Source organism: Pinus tabuliformis, chromosome 7, assembly GCF_031772625.1.
Source record: "Pinus tabuliformis cultivar Carrire ecotype Pingquan chromosome 7, CPIR1, whole genome shotgun sequence".
NCBI classification, from domain to species: domain Eukaryota; kingdom Viridiplantae; phylum Streptophyta; class Pinopsida; order Pinales; family Pinaceae; genus Pinus; species Pinus tabuliformis.
Window position 1 is genome coordinate 1,449,486,839 of NC_142293.1, and position 17,668 is coordinate 1,449,504,506.

The window sequence follows — 17,668 nt, forward strand, 5'->3', positions numbered from 1 at the left end:
ATTATAAACTTGAAGCCTTAATGGATCATTCCTGGCCTTTATTTCTGTAAATGTTTTCTTGATATCTAAGGCATCTTTCCCTGGTGGCTTGAAAGAAGATACCTCTGCACTTTGCTGTCTTTCTAACTCTTGTCTCTATGAGCTAGTGGGTGTTTCTCCTACTAGAAAGGTTTGTTGGCTAGCTACTCTTTCTTCCCTCTGACTATTTGTAGTTTCTTCAGCAAAGTCCTCCTCTAAGAGGGGATTTAGTTTTTGCCTTTTTGTTCCAGGTTGTCCTGAAGGTCCACTGGCAGGGGTAGTTGTTTCCCTTTCTCTCTTTTTATTTCTTTCCTCATTTAGAGGAGTTCGCAAAACTGGAGGTTCTCCCACATTGTCCTGAGTGGGATGAGTATGTATTTGGGCCTGTTCTTTGGAATTTCAGGCTACGTAGACATTGTGACTGTTTTGTGGTTTGAATGCTGGTCTATAATTCCTTGCCTTTTGATGTTCCTGTGGCTGGTGTGCTGGTTTTCTGTGAAGGTTGCTGAGAGGTTCCAACAATGGAGGCACCAATTCCCGGTCTTTGAGATAACTCAAATGGTACCTACCCAAAAGAATTCAAGTCAAGTGTTTTCTCAAGATCTCTCATAACATTCTCAATATTGACTTGTTCACTATTATTTTCTACTAGGGTCTGTTGGGTCCCTATAATACTAGTGATTACCCCATTACTATTGTAGTTGTACCCCTTATTAATATTGTTGTGCCCCTATTGTCCCCATATTGTTATTATTGTGCCCCATAGAATCCCTCTATTGTTATTTTTGTGGCTTTATATTATTATTGTTAGGTTGGCTGGGTTATATTATGACTCCTTAGACTCCTATATATAGAAAGGAGGTTTCGTCATTTGAATCATCCAAGACCTGTTCATTTATGTAATATAAAAGAGGTTGCCCCCTCGGAGAGGCTGAATTCTAAGGCGTTGATCTATCTTTTCTATCTTTTCTTGAGCTGGTTTCATAACATTTGGTATCGGAGCTTTGGATTCTAGGGTTTCGCTACTCCAAACATGTCATCGTGGAATTTTTCGCTATAACTTTTTTTTTGTGATGTTTCAGAAGCTAAAAAACAAACCCATTTGAGAAGACATCACACTGAAGCTTGGGTCCGAATTTAAAAGCTTTTCATGCTATATTTGCGGAGATATGATCTGAGGAAGTTGGTCTTTTGCAGACTCCTGAATTACATTCCAAACAGGTGACCTAGGGAAAATCGTCATATCTTTCTCTCTGAGCATCAGATTGAAATTTCATAAGAAGGTATAGAAATAGGATGGACTTTAGTTTCTTGTACATATTTTTTAGAGCCAAGGGTCGAAACAGAGACTCGTGGCACGTCGTACAATTTCGCTCTACTGAACTTGTCTATAATTAGGTCATTGTGGGAGATTTCGCATAACTCTTCCTTGGAGAATCCAATTTGGATCAGACTGGTGGCATTGGAAAGAGGACACAGAAGGCTATTGCAGGTCACACTTTCAGAACTGGATGACTTGAATGTACAGAGATACATCAAAGGCAATATCGAGCTCCTACAAAGTGAAAAAAGGTGTGTAGATTCTTTTAAATTTTTGCTTAAGATTGGTTTGAAATTTATTTTGAAGGAATTCAAAGGGCATAGTAGAGCATTATTATCGGTAACTGATGCCCCGAGGAAAGAAAATGAAAACACCTAGTAAGGAACATGAAATCTCTAGCATGAATCATGAAGAAGAGGAAGAAATGCAACATGATATATCAAAATTACAATACCAAGTGAAACAATTGTCCCTTGCACAAAAAGGAACAAAATCTACAATGGATGGTTTAAAGAAAGATGTAGAAGCTAAGATGGATGGTGCATAGAAGCTAATATGGAATGTTTAAATAAAGTCATAGAAGCTAAGATGGATGATTTGAAGATAGATTTGAAGACAAACATGGAAGATTCGAAGACAGGCATGGAAGATTTGAAGACAGATTTGAAGACATATTTAACAAAGTTTCTACAAGAAATGCTTACTAATGGTGAAAGGGTAGTAAAGGAAACTCATGATGAGAACAAAAGAAATGTTAATCTTGATTTCATAGACTCTAATGTTGGATCGAAGACCCACCATATTCCAAAAATCGATATGAGGAAGTTTGATGGCAAGGATCCCGCAACATGGATATTACAGATGGAGCAATTTTTCGATCTCAATAATGTGCAAAACACACAAAATGTACGTATTGCAACTTTATATTTGGAACCAAATCAGTTTTTATGGTATCAATGGCTTTGCTCTCGTAAACAATTTATCACTTGGGCAATTTTTACGGAAGAATTGATAGCACATTATGAGGATACAAAAAGCAGCACTTTTTTTAGCCAATTGATACGTCTCAAACAAAATGGTTCAATAATGGAGCACATTGAGTAGTTTCAAAAATTGAACATAAGGGTAAAAAATATTCCAGAGGAGCATAGGATTGATGTGTTCATAAGGTATTTAAAGGATAATATCCAACATGATCTTCGCCTTTGGGAACCTGATTCATTAGAGAAGGCATTCAGGTTAGCAAGAAAAATGGAAAGCAAAATTATGGCAACCAGGAAGCATACCACTCACAAATATAAAGACGGCAGTGTTGTTGCCGCTAGTCTTCCACAACCTATAAGGTTGACACCACAACAATTGGAAGAAAAAAGAGAAAAAGGGCTTTGTTACAGTTGTGATAGCAAATACACCAAAGGTCATAAGTGTGCTGAGAAGAAATTATTCTACATAGATTGTGAAGAGGAAGAAGAAAAGGAGCAAGAAAGGTCAAAATATGAGGATATACTCCAGGAACAAAGCCTAGATGAAGAACAAATGAATCCAACCATATCTTGTAATGCATTGGCGGGAATTACCACCCCTCAAACCATCAAGATAGAAGGACAAATCAAGAAGAAAAAGGTAATAGTGTTGATTGATTCAGGAAGTACCCACAATTTTTTTCATTGTAAGGTAGCAAAAGAATTGAATTGCTTCTTATATCTAGCACCAAAGTGTCAAACGATGGTTGCAAATGGAGGAACAATAAATTGCTTTGGAAAGTGCCATAATATCAAGCTATCCATGGGAGAACATGTATTGACTAGCCCAATGCTTTCCATTCCAATGGGAGGTGTTGATGTCGTATTAGTAGTCCAATGGCTACAATCCTTGGGTACAATAGCTTTTAATTTTCAAGAACTTTTCATGAAATTTCTGTCGAAGGAAAGGAAGTTGAATTAAGGGGTATTGCAGGGAAACCGGGAAAGATAATCAACTCTAAGGGTATGACAAAGCTTCTAAAAAAGGAACGAAAAGGTGTAATTGCACAATTATGTTCGCTAGATGTTTCCACATTGGAATCATCTATTTCTCCAGATCTCCAAAAAGTCTTGGACAATCATTCCAAGGTATTTGAGACTCCCAAAGGTCTCCCACCTATTCATGATCATGATCATGCTATTCATCTGATTCCAGGAAGTGTTCCTCCAAACATCAGGTCGTACAGATATCCCTATGCCCAAAAGAGTGAAATTGAACGTATGGTTGCAGAAATGCTAGAGGCTGGTATAATTCAACCGAGTCAAAGTTCTTTCTCTGCTCCAGTAGTATTGGTGCACAAGAAGGATGGATTATGGCGCATGTGTCTGGATTATAGGGAGCTCAACAAGCTCACTATTAAAGACAAGTTTCCCATTCCTATCATTGATGAATTACTGGATGAATTGCATGGATCAATTTACTTCACCAAGCTGGATCTTCGTTCAGGATATCATCAAATCAGAATTAATATTGAAGGCATTCCAAAAATAGCATTTAGAACTCATGAGGGTCATTATGAATTTTTGGTCATACCTTTTGGCCTTACCAATGCACCCTCAACATTTCAAGGTTTGATGAATTCAATTTTCAAACCATTCCTTAGAAAATTTGTGTTAGTATTTTTTGATGATATACTAATCTACAACAAGTTTTGGAAGGATCATGATGAACATGTTGATAGGGTGCTACAACTATTGGAGGAGAAACAATTATATGCAGAAAGATCCAAATGTTTCTTTGGAGTACAAGAGGTGGAATATCTGGGTCATATTGTATCTCATGAAGGAGTTAAGGTAGACCCTAGCAAAATTAAAGCCATTAAGGAATGGAAAATCCCCACATCCATAAAGCATCTACGAGGATTTCTCAGGTTGACAGGGTATTATCGCAAGTTTGTTAAGAATTATGGGAGAATAGCAGCACCTCTAACAACACTATTGAAGAAAGATGCACTTTCATGGACTCCAGAAGCAACAAAGGCCTTCGAACATCTTAAAGAGGCAATGTGCCAAGTACCTGTCTTCACTACATCGGACTTCACAAAAACCTTTATTGTGGAATGTGATGCTTCAGGAAATGGAATTGGTGTTGTTTTAATGCAAGATGAAAGACCCATTTCTTTTGAAATTCATCCAATCAAGGGAAAGTTTTTACACAAAGCTATTTATGAGAAGAAAATGTTGGCAATACTCCATGCACTTAAGAAATGACGACCCTACCTAATGGGAAGACACTTCAAGGTAAAAACAGATCATGATAGCCTTAAATACTTTTTAGAACAAACATTATCCTTTGAAGAGCAACAAAAGTGGGTCACAAAGATGTTGGGTTATGACTTTGAAATCATCTACAAAAAAGGGAAGAAAAATGTGGTGGCAGATGCACTCTCAAGAAAGGATGAGAATGTGGAAGCATTGTTGTGTGCCATTTCTATTATCCAACCAGATTGGATAAACGAAGCAAGGGAGGAATGGAAGAATGACGAAGAAGTGTGGGCACTTATTCGAAAGTTACAACAAGATTCCAGTATGTTGGATAGATTTAGCTGGAAAAATGATTCGTTATGGTACAAAGATCGCTTATACCTCTGTAATAATTCCCAGCTAAAACAAAAGATTCTTATGGAATTGCACACTTCTCCCTTAGGAGGGAACTCGGGATTTTTAAAAACTTACCACAGGGTTAAGAAGGAATTTTTTTGGGATGGCCTTAAACCAGATATTCAAAAGTTTGTGGCGGAATGTTTGGTTTGCCAACAAAGTAAAGTTGAAACAATTAAGACACCAGGTCTATTACAACCTTTATCCATTCCAAGCCAACATTGGGAGGAGGTTTCAATGGATTTTATCGCAGGTTTACACAAGTCTGAGGGAAAGAGTGTCATCATGGTGGTAGTTGACAGACTTACCAAGTATGCACACTTCTGTGCATTATCACATCCATTTAAATCCAGTACAGTTTCTACTGCATTTATGGAAACAATTCAAAAGCTACATGGAAACCCAAAGATTATTGTAAGTGACAGAGATCCCATTTTCACTGGAAATTTTTGGACAGAATTATTTTCTTGTCTTGGTATTCAGTTAGCTCATAACTCATCTTATCATCCTCAATCTGATGGGCAAACTGAGATAGTAAAAAAATGTTTGGAAGGATATCTTCGTTGCTTTGTATCTGATAAACAGACACAATGGGTCAAATGGCATAGAATAGAATGAAACAACAGGCATATCAACATCGCAGCGAAAGAAGTTTTGATGTAGGTGATTAGGTATTCCTACGGCTACAACCATATAAGCAAATGTCCCTCAAGAAAGCTAAGAAGGATAATAAATTATCACCAAAGTATTATGGTCTGTACAGGGTGTTGCAAAAGATTGGGACTATGGCATACAAATTGGAGCTTCCTGCAGCTTCTCGATTGCACCCAATTTTCCATGTTTCATGTCTAAAGCTCCCACTTCAAACAATATTGACAGAACTAGACGAGGAAGGAAAAATTATATTGGAACCAGAAGTAGTTACAGAAACAAGAAATCGACAGCTACAAAATCGATCAATTTCAGAGTATCTTATCAAGTCGAAGAACTTATTTGCTGAAGATTCCACATGGGAGGATGATAATTTTATATAGAAGCGTCCAAAACTACTCAAGAGTTGAGGACAACACTTTTTTGAATGAGAGGGGCATGTTGGGTCCCTATAATACTAGTGATTACCCCATTACTATTGTAGTTGTACCCATTATTAATATTGTTGTGCCCCTACTATCCCCATATTGTTATTATTGTGCCTCATAGAATCCCTCTATTGTTATTTTTGTGGCTTTATATTATTATTGTTAGGTCAGCTGGGTTATATTGTGACTCCTTAGACTCCTATATATAGAAAGGAGGTTTTTTCATTTGAATCATCAAAGAATTGTTCATTTATGTAATGTAAAGGAGGTTGCCCCCTCGAAGAGGTTGAATTCTAAGGCGTTGATCTATCTTTTCTATCTTTTCTTGAGCTGGTTTCATAACAGGGTCCCTTCCCTCCACTCATCCATGTTTGCAAATTGTTCAATCTCTGGAATCCTATGCTGAATGTACGGTGACAACCTGTTTTTCATTCTCCTATCACATATAAAGCTATTAGGGTCATATGGCCTCCAACCAAAACTTTTTTGCAATTTAAGATGATCTTCTAGAATTTTCTCTGCTTCTCTCCATGCTTCCCTATCATTGCAGACAAAAGGGACTAACTGATTTTTGATTTTGAGTTGAGCTTTCTTTGTGGCTTTGTAAAAATTAAGCATGTCTGTATGTATCATTTGTCTGAAATATTCCAATGCAAACAGTCTCATTGGAATGTATTTTGGTAACTTGAAAGGGCAGAGCTCACATCCATATATCCTAATTTCTGTATGGTCCTTGTATAGATACCAATCACCTATTTTGTATTGCTTGGAGAGCTGTAGGATTCTCTTGATGTCACCACTGATCCTAGGAGGGGAAATCCCTGTCAATAAGGTGGTTGCTGGATGAACAAATTGATCAATGAACTCATTGTATGAGTAAGGGGATTCAAAGGATGCATGGAAGATGGGACTCCAAAAGATAACAGACCTTGGATTGCCTTTAGTGTCAAGTTTCCTGACAGGGAAAGGGAAGTTCTTTGACTGATAATACAACATAAGATGATAGATGAAAGTGGTGTATTTGAAGACTCCTTCATTGTCCAGTCTCGGAAATTGGTCATGAATCTTATTGACAATATAGGAGGCATAATCATACTTGACAACAGTGGGCTGCCCAGGAGTAAAAATTGACAACAATACTAAGGTTATGTCATCAACATACTCACTAGTGTTGAATCTCATGATTAAAGATATCATATCAACAATACGTTCTCCCATGTCTATGAAGAAAGCTTGTAGATAAGGAGGTGGGCCATCAGGCTGATGCTTTAGTGACATGAAAGTTTGACAGATGCATTTCAGTTCTGACTGAGACAATTGAGTGGATTTCTCAAGTAAATATCCTATAGAAAGGGGAGTGAGAGCTTGACTAGGGGAAAATTGCAACATTTCATTAATGGATGCAGCTGTTATGGAGAAGAGGACTGTTTGACTTGGGGACATAACAGCTCTGCGGTTAGGGTCATTATTGGCTTGGCATTGGTGGATTATATCAGGGAAGACATGGACTAAAGGTAGAAAATACCTAGGAAGGTTGGATTCCCACAGTCCCAGGATGTTTGAGCCTTTTAGGTAGTTGTCTCTGGCTTGGCAAAAGACATTAAGGTGATTTTTATCAGTGGACAAGTCTTTTATCTGAAAGTCTTTATCTGCAAGAGGCAGATAGTCTAAATCTTTATGAGGGGCATTCATGGGTGCAACAGTCAGAGCCACAGGGGTTTCCATGTCTGGTTCTTGTGTATTCAGATGGAAAATAGTGATTTTCAATAACAACGGGAAAACAGAGGGTCTGGGAACTCATATAATGAAAACAACGACTGAATTTGCAATGAATTTGGGCTTTCTTTGTGGAATTTACAGTGTAAAATTAAAACTTGCAGGGTTTTGGTGGAAATTGGATAAATACCTGTATTTGGGAAGTGAACAGTGCAAAAACAGGTGTAGGCAGTAGTTTAATAGGTTCTGGGCTGCGTCGGCTGCAAGATTCTTAGCAAGGTGGCGGTTGGAAATCTTCGACAGTTGACCTCGACGTCCTTTGCATGGGAACACTGGTATATGGTTAAAAACAATGAAAATGACATTCATTTGTTTTATTAACAAAGTCAAGGTTAGCGGGCATTTTTTGTTATTCGGGAAGATGACGTAAGCGAGAAAGGATTTTTTGACGTATGTGGAGGGCGGTAAGCGGTATGGTATCGCACCACTTTTGGGAGCGGGCGATATGTAGCCAGGAGCCAGCGATTCCACAGGTTTTGCGACACGTGGCGGGGCGTTGTGCGAAAACCACTTTGTGATCGCGCTCTAACGCGCAGTCACAAAGTGGTGCGTGATATTGTTAATGGTTGTTGGATGATGGAGGCACGATCGGATGGCTGACGGGAGGCGCGATGTGGCGGGGTTTAATGCAAGCGGGCTCGACCCAATTAAAAATTGTTTAATTGTATCGGGGGTGATATGATTGGTTGGGGAGGGTTGTTAATTAACCATGAGGGTTAATTAATCCCAATTAATGCAGCGAGGGTGTTAAGTTGTTAACTAGTTACAAGTTAACTAGTTAATCATATTTAAACGTATTTATGGTTATAATTAACCAAAGGGGTGGAATATATAAAATTTGGGGAATTTTTATATATATTTAAATAATACGGGAAGGGGTAATATTGTGCGGGAGTTTATAGATTAAAATAGGTTAATAGTTAATATGAAAATGTAATGAAAAGCACCAAGTAAAACATTAAGATTATGTATTTAACTTAGGCTTAAGTGGAAAAAGGGGTTTTTATGTGATGTTGTGCATTTTTCCTAAGTAAAATAGGATTTTACTTAGGAAAAGACTTATGAGAGAGAATGAATGATGGTTTTAAGTACTTAGGCTTTTAAATTATTGGGCCGAGGGTTTGGTCCCTCCAGAAGTCAGAGAAATGCTCTGAGCCCCTCTAATTTTCAAATGCCTTAGTACTTAAGGGGAATTAGTGAATAATTAGGGAAAATGAGAAGGGGAGTTAATTATTTGACCTTGCCTTACTTGAAATTCTTTCAGTGTAATGTCTGCCTTGCACTTGTGATGAAAGCAAAAATTAGCACATTTAGAGTCATTATCCATCACATGTAATTCTGCAATATCATCTACCTACCCTACCTACTTTAACCTAACATTTTTTCTTCTTTATTTGGGTGCACTTAAACTGACAAACCTTTATCACACTTTATTTTCTTTTACATGTAGATATCTATCTAAATATAACCTTATTACATCCAAGGGCTCAGATTAAACTGTTGAGCTCCTTTTATTTACTCTACCTATCTACTTATCTGCCAAGATTAAATAGTTTGGTCAGATTTTATTCTCTATCTCTAAAACATAAAATTGAAAATATGAACTAGTCAAGCTTAAGTTGTTTGACTGTTCATCAATTGTGGCATTAAGTTACAAGCTGCACACAATTTTTTATTGCATAAGAGTAAAAGTAGTGGCATTTAGACTTGCACACTTTCCTTGGTCTTTCTTTTGGTTGGGTTCATTTTATTTTACCTTTTTGACCATCTTATTCTTTTCACCCTTTGATTTTTCTTTTAGGGTATACCCTCTTTACATTTTTTAATTTTTTTTTATATTTTTTGACAATATGGAAAACCTTTGCAATAAGTAAAGGTATGAACATATTCATAGCCCATCCAGTCAATCATGAAATATGACACCTATGGTATAGGAGCATAACAAGTCGCTTGTTCAAGTTGTAACCTAATTCTCCTCTCAAGACTTCTCTTGCATGAATTGGAAGCATTCAGTATATTCGATGTCCATAGTAATTCAATGAGAAATTTCATTGTATTACCAGCCCTATAGTCAGGAAGGAGGCTCTCTATTGTTCCAAAATTTCCCTCTGATCAACCTCGCAAGGAGGGGACTTTGAGGGCAGGGGTTTTGCTATCCCTTGTCATCGTGTTAACCCATGAATGAATTTCTTGGCATAGTACATTACTGCCCCTACAATGCTCCCTTGCCCTCACATCCTTAATCTCCTTCTCATATTTTTCCTTCAATTTTTGTTTGTACTCAAAAATCAGCTTGTCTTTGTTCAGCGACATGAATTGCTTCAATAAAGTTGAGAACCAAAGATGTTATGAAACCAGGTCACAAAAAGATAGAAAAGATAGATCAACGCCTTAGAATTCAGCCTCTTCGAGCGGACAACCTCCTTTACATTACACAAATGAATGATCCTTTGATGATTCAAATCACAAAACCTCCTTTCTATATATAGGAGTCTAAGGAGTCACAACATAACCCAGCCGACCTAACAACAATAATATAAAGCCACAAAAATAACAATAGAGGGATTCTATGGGGCACAGTAATAACAATATGGGGACAATAGGGGCACAACAATATTAATAAGGGATACAACTACAATAGTAATGGGGTAATCACTAGTATTATAAAGACCTAACATGCCCCTCTCCTTCAAAAAAGTGTTGTCCTCAATGCTTGAGTAGTTCTGGATGCTTCTGTATAAAATTCTCATCCTCCCATGTGGAATCTTCAGTGGATAAGTTCTTCCACTTGATGAGATACTCCGAAATTGATCGATTTTGTAGTTGTTGAGTTCTTGTTTCTGTGACTGCTTCCGGTTCCAATATAATATTTCCTTCCTCGTCAAGTTCTGGAAATATTGTTTGAACTAGGAGCTTGTCGCCTATAACCTTCTTTAAACATGAAACATGGAAAACTAGGTGCACTCGAGAAGCTGCAGGAAGCTCCAATTTGTATGCCATAGTACCAATCTTTTGCAACACCTTGTACGGACCATAATACTTTGGTGATAATTTATTATCCTTCTTAGCTTGCTTGAGGGACATTTATTTATATGGTTGTAGCCGTAGGAATACCCAATAACCTACATCAAAACTTCTTTCGCTGCGATGTTGATCTGCGTGTTGTTTCATTCTATTCTGCGCCAACATGAGGTTATCCTTTAAGACTTGGAGGACTTGTTGTTGATGCTCGATGTGATGTTCCACTACTTGAACCTTATAATTTTCTCATAAATATGATGTGATGGATGGTGGCTGATATCCATAAAGTGCCATAAATGGGGTCATTACTGTTGTTGTATGGAAGGAAGTGTTATACCACCATTCAGCCAGAGGCAACCATTTGACCCATTATGTCTGTTTATCAGATACAAAGCAACGAAGATATCCTTCCAAACATTTGTTTACTATCTAAGTTTTCCCATCAGATTGAGGATGATAAGATGAGCTATGAGCTAACTGAGTTCCGAGACAAGAAAATAATTCTGTCCAAAAATTTCCAGTGAAAATGGGATCTCTGTCACTTACAATAATCTTTGGGTTTCCATGTAGCTTTTGAATTGTTTCCATACATGCAGTAGAAACTGTACTGGCTTTAAATGGATGTGATAATGCACAAAAGTGTGCATACTTGGTAAGTCTGTCAACTACCACCATGATGACACTCTTTCCCTCACACTTGGGTAAACCTGTGATAAAATCCATTGAAACCTCCTCCCAACATTGGCTTGGAATGGATAAAGGTTGTAATAGATCCGGGGTCTTAATTGTTTCAACTTTATTTTGTTTGCAAACCAAACATTTTGCCACAAACTTTTGAATATCCGATTTAAGGCCATCCAAAAAAAATTCCTTCTTAACCCTGTGGTAAGTTTTTAAAAATCCTGAGTGCCCTCCTAATGGAGAAGTGTGCAATTCCATAAGAATATTTTGTTTGAGTTGGGAATTCTTACAGAGGTATAAGCGATCTTTGTACCATAATGAATCATTTTTCCAGCTAAATGTATCATATGTATTGGAATCTTGTTGTAACTTTTGAATAAGTTCCCACACTTCTTCATCATTCTTCCATTCCTCCCTTGATTCGTTTATCCAATCTAGTTGGATAATAGAAATGGCGCACAACAATGCTTCCACATCCTCATCCTTTCTTGAGAGTGCATTTTCCACCACATTTTTCTTCCATTTTTTGTAGATGATTTCAAAGTCATAACCCAACATCTTTGTGACCCACTTTTGTTGCTCTTAAAAGGATAATCTTTGTTCTAAAAACCATTTAAGGCTATCATGATCTGTTTTTACCTTGAAGTGTCTTCCCATTAGGTAGGTCGCCATTTCTTAAGTGCATGTAGTATTTCCAACATTTCCTTCTCATAAATGGCTTTGTGTAAAAACTTTCCCTTGATTGGACGACTTTCAAAAGCAATGGGTCTTTCATCTTGCATTAAAACAACACCAATTCCATTTCCTGAAGCATCACATTCCACAATAAAGGTTTTTGTAAAGTCCGGTGTAGCTAAGACCGGTGCTTGGCACATTGCCTCTTTAAGATGTTCGAAGGCCTTTGTTGCTTCTGGAGTCCATGAAAATGCATCTTTCTTCAATAATTTTGTTAGAGGTGCTACTATTCTCCCATAATTCTTAACAAACTTGCGATAATACCCTATCAACCGGAGAAATCCTCACAGATGCTTTATGGATGTGGGGATTTTCCATTCCTTAATGGCTTTAATTTTGATAGGGTCTACCTTAACTCCTTCATGAGATACAATATGACCTATATATTCCACCTCTTGTACTCCAAAGAAACATTTGGATCTTTTTGCATATAATTGTTTCTCCTCCAATAGTTGTAGCACCCTGTCAACATGTTCAACATGATCCTTCCAAGACTTGTCGTAGATTAGTATATCATCAAAAAATACTAACACAAATTTTCTAAGGAAGGGTTTGAAAATGGAATTCATCAAACCTTGAAATGCAGAAGGTGCATTGGTAAGGCCAAAAGGCATGACCAAAAATTCATAATGACCCTCATGAGTTCTAAATGTTATTTTTGGAATGTCTTCAGTCTTCATTCTGATTTGATGATATCCTGAACGAAGATCCAACTTGGTGAAGTAAATTGATCCATGCAATTCATCCAGTAATTCATCAATGACAGGAATGGGAAACTTATCTTTAATAGTGAGCTTGTTGAGCTCCCTATAATCTGGACACATGATCATGATCCATCCTTCTTGTGCACCAATACTACTGGAGCAGAGAAAGAACTTTGACTAGGTTGAATTATACCAGCCTCTAGCATTTCTGCAACCATACGTTCAATTTGACTCTTTTGGGCATAGGGATATCTGTATGGCCTGATGTTTGGAGAAACACTTCCTGGAATCAAATGAATAGTATGATCATGATCACGAATAGGTGGGAGACCTTTGGGAGTCTCAAACACCTTGGAATGATTGTCCAAGACTTTTTGGAGATCTGGAGAAATAGATGATTTCAATGTGGAAACATCTAGCAAACATAATTGTGCAATTACACCTCTTTGTTCCTTTTTTAGAAGCTTTGTCATACTGTTAGAGCTGATTATCTTTCCCAGTTTCCCTGCAATACCCCTCAATTCAACTTCCTTTCCTTCTGTAGAAAATTTCATGAAAAGTTCTTGAAAATTAAAAGCTATTGTACCCAAGGATTGTAGCCATTGGACTCCTAGTACAACATCAGCACCTCCCATTGGAATCGAAAGCATTGGGCTAGTCAATACATATTCTCCCATGGATAGCTTGATATTATGGCACTTTCCAGAGCAATTTATTGTTCCTAAATTTGGAACCATCACTTGACACTCTGGTGCTGGATATAGGAAGCAATTCAATTCTTTTGCTACCTTACAATGAATAAAATTGTGGGTACTTCCTAAATCAATCAACACTATTACCTTTTTCTTCTTGATTTGTCCTTCTATCCTGATGGTTTGAGGAGTGGTAATTCCCGCCAATGCATTACAAGATATGGTAGGATTCATTTCTTCTTTATCTAGGCTTTGTTTCTGGAGTATATCCTCTTCTTTTGACCTTTCTTGCTCCTTTTCTTCTTCCTCTTCACAATCTATGTAGAATAATTTCTTCTCAGCACACTTATGACCTTTAATGTATTTTCTATCACAACTGTAACAAAGCCCTTTTGCTCTTTCTTCTTCCAATTGTTGTGGTGTCAACCTTATAGGTTGTGGAAGTCTAGGGGCAATAACACTTCCATCTTTATAATTGTGAGTGGTATGCTTCCTGGTTGCCATAATTTTGCTTTCCATTTTTCTTGCTAACCTGAATGTCTTCTCTAATGAATCAGGTTATTAAAGGCAAACATCATATTGGATATTATCCTTTAAAGTCCCTATGAACTCATCAATCCTATGCTCCTCTGGAATATTTTTTACCCTTATGTTCAATTTTTGGAACTCCTCAATGTGCTCCATTATTGAACCCTTTTGTTTGAGACTTATCAATTGGCTAAAAAAAGTGTTGCTTTTTGTATCCTCATAATGTGATGTCAATTCTTCCGTAAAAATTGCCCAAGTGATAATTTTTTTACGAGAGAAAAGCCATTGATACCATACAAACTGATTTGGTTCCAAATATAAAGTTGCAATACGTACCTTTTGTGTGTTTTGCACATTATTGAGATCGAAAAATTGCTCCATCTGTAATATCCATGTTGCAGGATCCTTGCCATCAAACTTCCTCATATCGATTTTTGGAATTTGGTGGGTCTTCAATCCAACATTAGAGTCTATGAAATCATGATTAACATTTCTTTTGTTTGCATCATGAGTTTCCTTTACTACCCTTTCAACATTAGTAAGTATTTCTTGTAGAAAATTTATCAAATCTGTCTTCAAATCTGCCATGTCTCTCTTCAAATCTATCTTCAAATCTATCTTCAAATCATCCATCTTAGCTTCCATGCCATTCATCTTAGCTTCCATGCCCTTTATCTTAGATTCCACGCCATTTATCTTAGCTTCTATTAGCTTTTGTGAGAGTGACATTTGTTGCACTTGGTCTTGTAAATTTGATATATCATGTAGCATTTCTTCCTCTTCTTCATGAGTCATGCTAGAGATTTCAGGTTGCTTACTATGTGTTTTCATTTTCTTTCCTTGGGGCATCATTTACCGATAATAATTCTTTACTATGCCCTTTGAATTCCTTCAAAATAATTTTTCAAACCAAGCTTAAGCAAAAATTTAAAAAAATCTACACACCTTTTTTCACTTTGTAGGAGCTCGATATTGCCTCTGATGTATCTCTGTAATTTTGGATCATCTAATTCTGAAATTGCGACCTGAAGTAACCCTTTGTGTCCTCCTTCCAATGCCACCAATCTAATCCAAATTGGATTCTCCAAGGAAGTGTTATGCCAAATCTCCCACAATGACCTGATTATGGACTAGTTCAGTAGAGCGAATTTGTACGACATGCCACGTGTCCCTATTTCAATCTTTAGCTCTGAAAAAATATATACAAGAAACTACAGTCTGTCCTCTTTCTGTAACTTCTTACGAAACTTCAATCTGATGCTCAGAGAGAAAGTTATGACGATTTTCCCCAGGTCACCTGTTTGGAATGTAATTCAGGAGTCTGCAAAAAGACCAACTTCCTCAGATCATATCTCCGCAAATATAGTGCGAAAAGCTCTACAATTCGGACCCAAGGTTTAGTGCGATTTCCTCTCAAATGGGTTTTTTTTGCTTCTGAAACATCGCATAAAAAAATTTATAGCGAAAATGCCACGATGACCTATTTGGAGCAGCGAAACACTAGAATACAAAGCTCTGATACCAAATGTTATGAAACCAGCTCACAAAAAGATAGAAAAGATAGATCAATGCCTTATAATTCAACCTCTTCGAGGGGGCAACCTCATTTACATTACAAAAATGAATGATTCTTTGATGGTTCAAATGACAAAATCTCTTTTCTATATATAGGAGTCTAAGGAGTCACAATATACCCAGCTGACCTAACAATAATAATATAAAGGCACAAAAATAACAATAGAGGGATTCTATCGGGCACAGTAATAAAAATATGGGGGCAATAGGGGCACAACAATATTAATAAGGGATACAACTACAATAGTAATGGGGTAACCACTAGTATTATAGGGACCTAACAAAAGAACCATCTTTTGAAATATCTTTCACCTTTATACTTTCGATCCCTTCCTTTGTATCCATGAGAGGACCTCTTTTAGCTCGAAGATGGACTTTGATTCACTATGATCCTCCATACTTAAAATTCCCTACGACTTGTGACCATGCCCCTTTGGGAGAAAATCTGTATCATAGTTTGTATCTAAGGGTTGGTGATCTTCAGATGTAGCATCCTACTTCAAAACATCAGATGCAATAACATCATGATAAGGGTCTACTCTAATCTCACTATCCGTCATATCACTTTGTGCACCACCAGCTCCCAGTTCTTGGTTGCCATCTGTGTTTTTGTATGTCTCTTTAACCTACTATTTTTTGTGACTGAGATTGGAACTAATACCTTGCTAGGAGTTTTGTCCTTGTCTTTCAGGTCACTGTTACCAATAACTTCAGAACCTTTTGCATCACTCTGCTCAGTTTCATTGAGTATAGATGCCTTCTCTCTTGCCTAATTCCTTTAGCTTCCATTGCGGATATTACTCTTTTGTAGAAGGGTAAGCTCAGCTCAGCAACATCTTCGTACCACCAATCTAATAGTGCCCCTCTTTGTCTTGTCTTGCATTAATTCCATTCCAAATAACACCTCCTCTAGTATTCTGCATCCCTTGCATCCCCATTCCCTCAGTCATTGGCCAACCAAAGAGACTGGAATCCATGCAAGCCTTCATAGCAATTGAATCAACACATTTCTTCACCATATTAAGTTCTTCGGCCAGTGGCATTAAACACTCACAGCTTTGTAGAGTCTGGACAAAATCCTTCCAACTTCTAAGCACCACATGGTTGAGGAACCCCTCAGTTTTCAGTATCAGATTGCCCTCGTCAAAGTCTTCTGTCATTTCCAAATATTTTGTAGCACAGCGAAGTGGGGTTACATTGATGGGTGTAAGCTCCAGTTTGACACCATAGCAAAATTTGCAGCAAGCTCAAATGCATCCGTGCCTCCTGGAATGTCTGGAAGGATAATATGGAATATTATCAATGTCTTCAATCTTCATTGTCTTAAGTGATCCTTTCAGTTCCTTGTTGGAAGATTTCAAGGCTGCCATCATATTCAGAGCATCCTTGATGCCCTTTGTGGCAAAGGAAACCTGATCAAGATTGAATGTTTGATTGTAAATCATTTCCCTCTGTCCCTCATACATCCTCTTTTTCTTGGGTATCCTCATAGCCCAAGCTTTGATAGCCTCTTGAGCAGGACCTGGCCTAGTCTTCTTTATCTATTCTTTATATCTAGCAAGCTCAATGTCAAGTTTCTTAACCTTTTCATCAATTGTGTCACCTCTTTTATTGATCCTTTCAGTAGCATCTTGAACGGATGGAGGAGGATCCTTGTCCTTCTTGACTCCAAAAACTCGCTTCATCTTTTCTTATACACTGAATTCAACCGAATCCCCAGATCAGAGCTGAGAAATGGAGCTACTTTTGTCAGGTCTCCACGGCCAAGTTATCTTTTTCAATGCAGCTGGTATATAATATAATAGGCTAGAACCGATCAAGAAAAAAAAATTGGCACATCATTCGGGAAACTTCATTCTGAATCTGCAACAGGGCCTTCCAACTGAAATTAGCAATCGAGTTCCCATGGATTCAA

General features: G+C 37.5%; 1 pseudogene; it reads right to left on the reverse strand.

Moving 5' to 3' along the window:
* The window catches only part of LOC149253155 (BTB/POZ domain-containing protein At1g30440-like), a 48,599-nt pseudogene extending 31,161 nt beyond the window's left edge, over positions 1 to 17,438 (reverse strand).
* Positions 17,439 to 17,668: the final 230 nt, after the last annotated feature.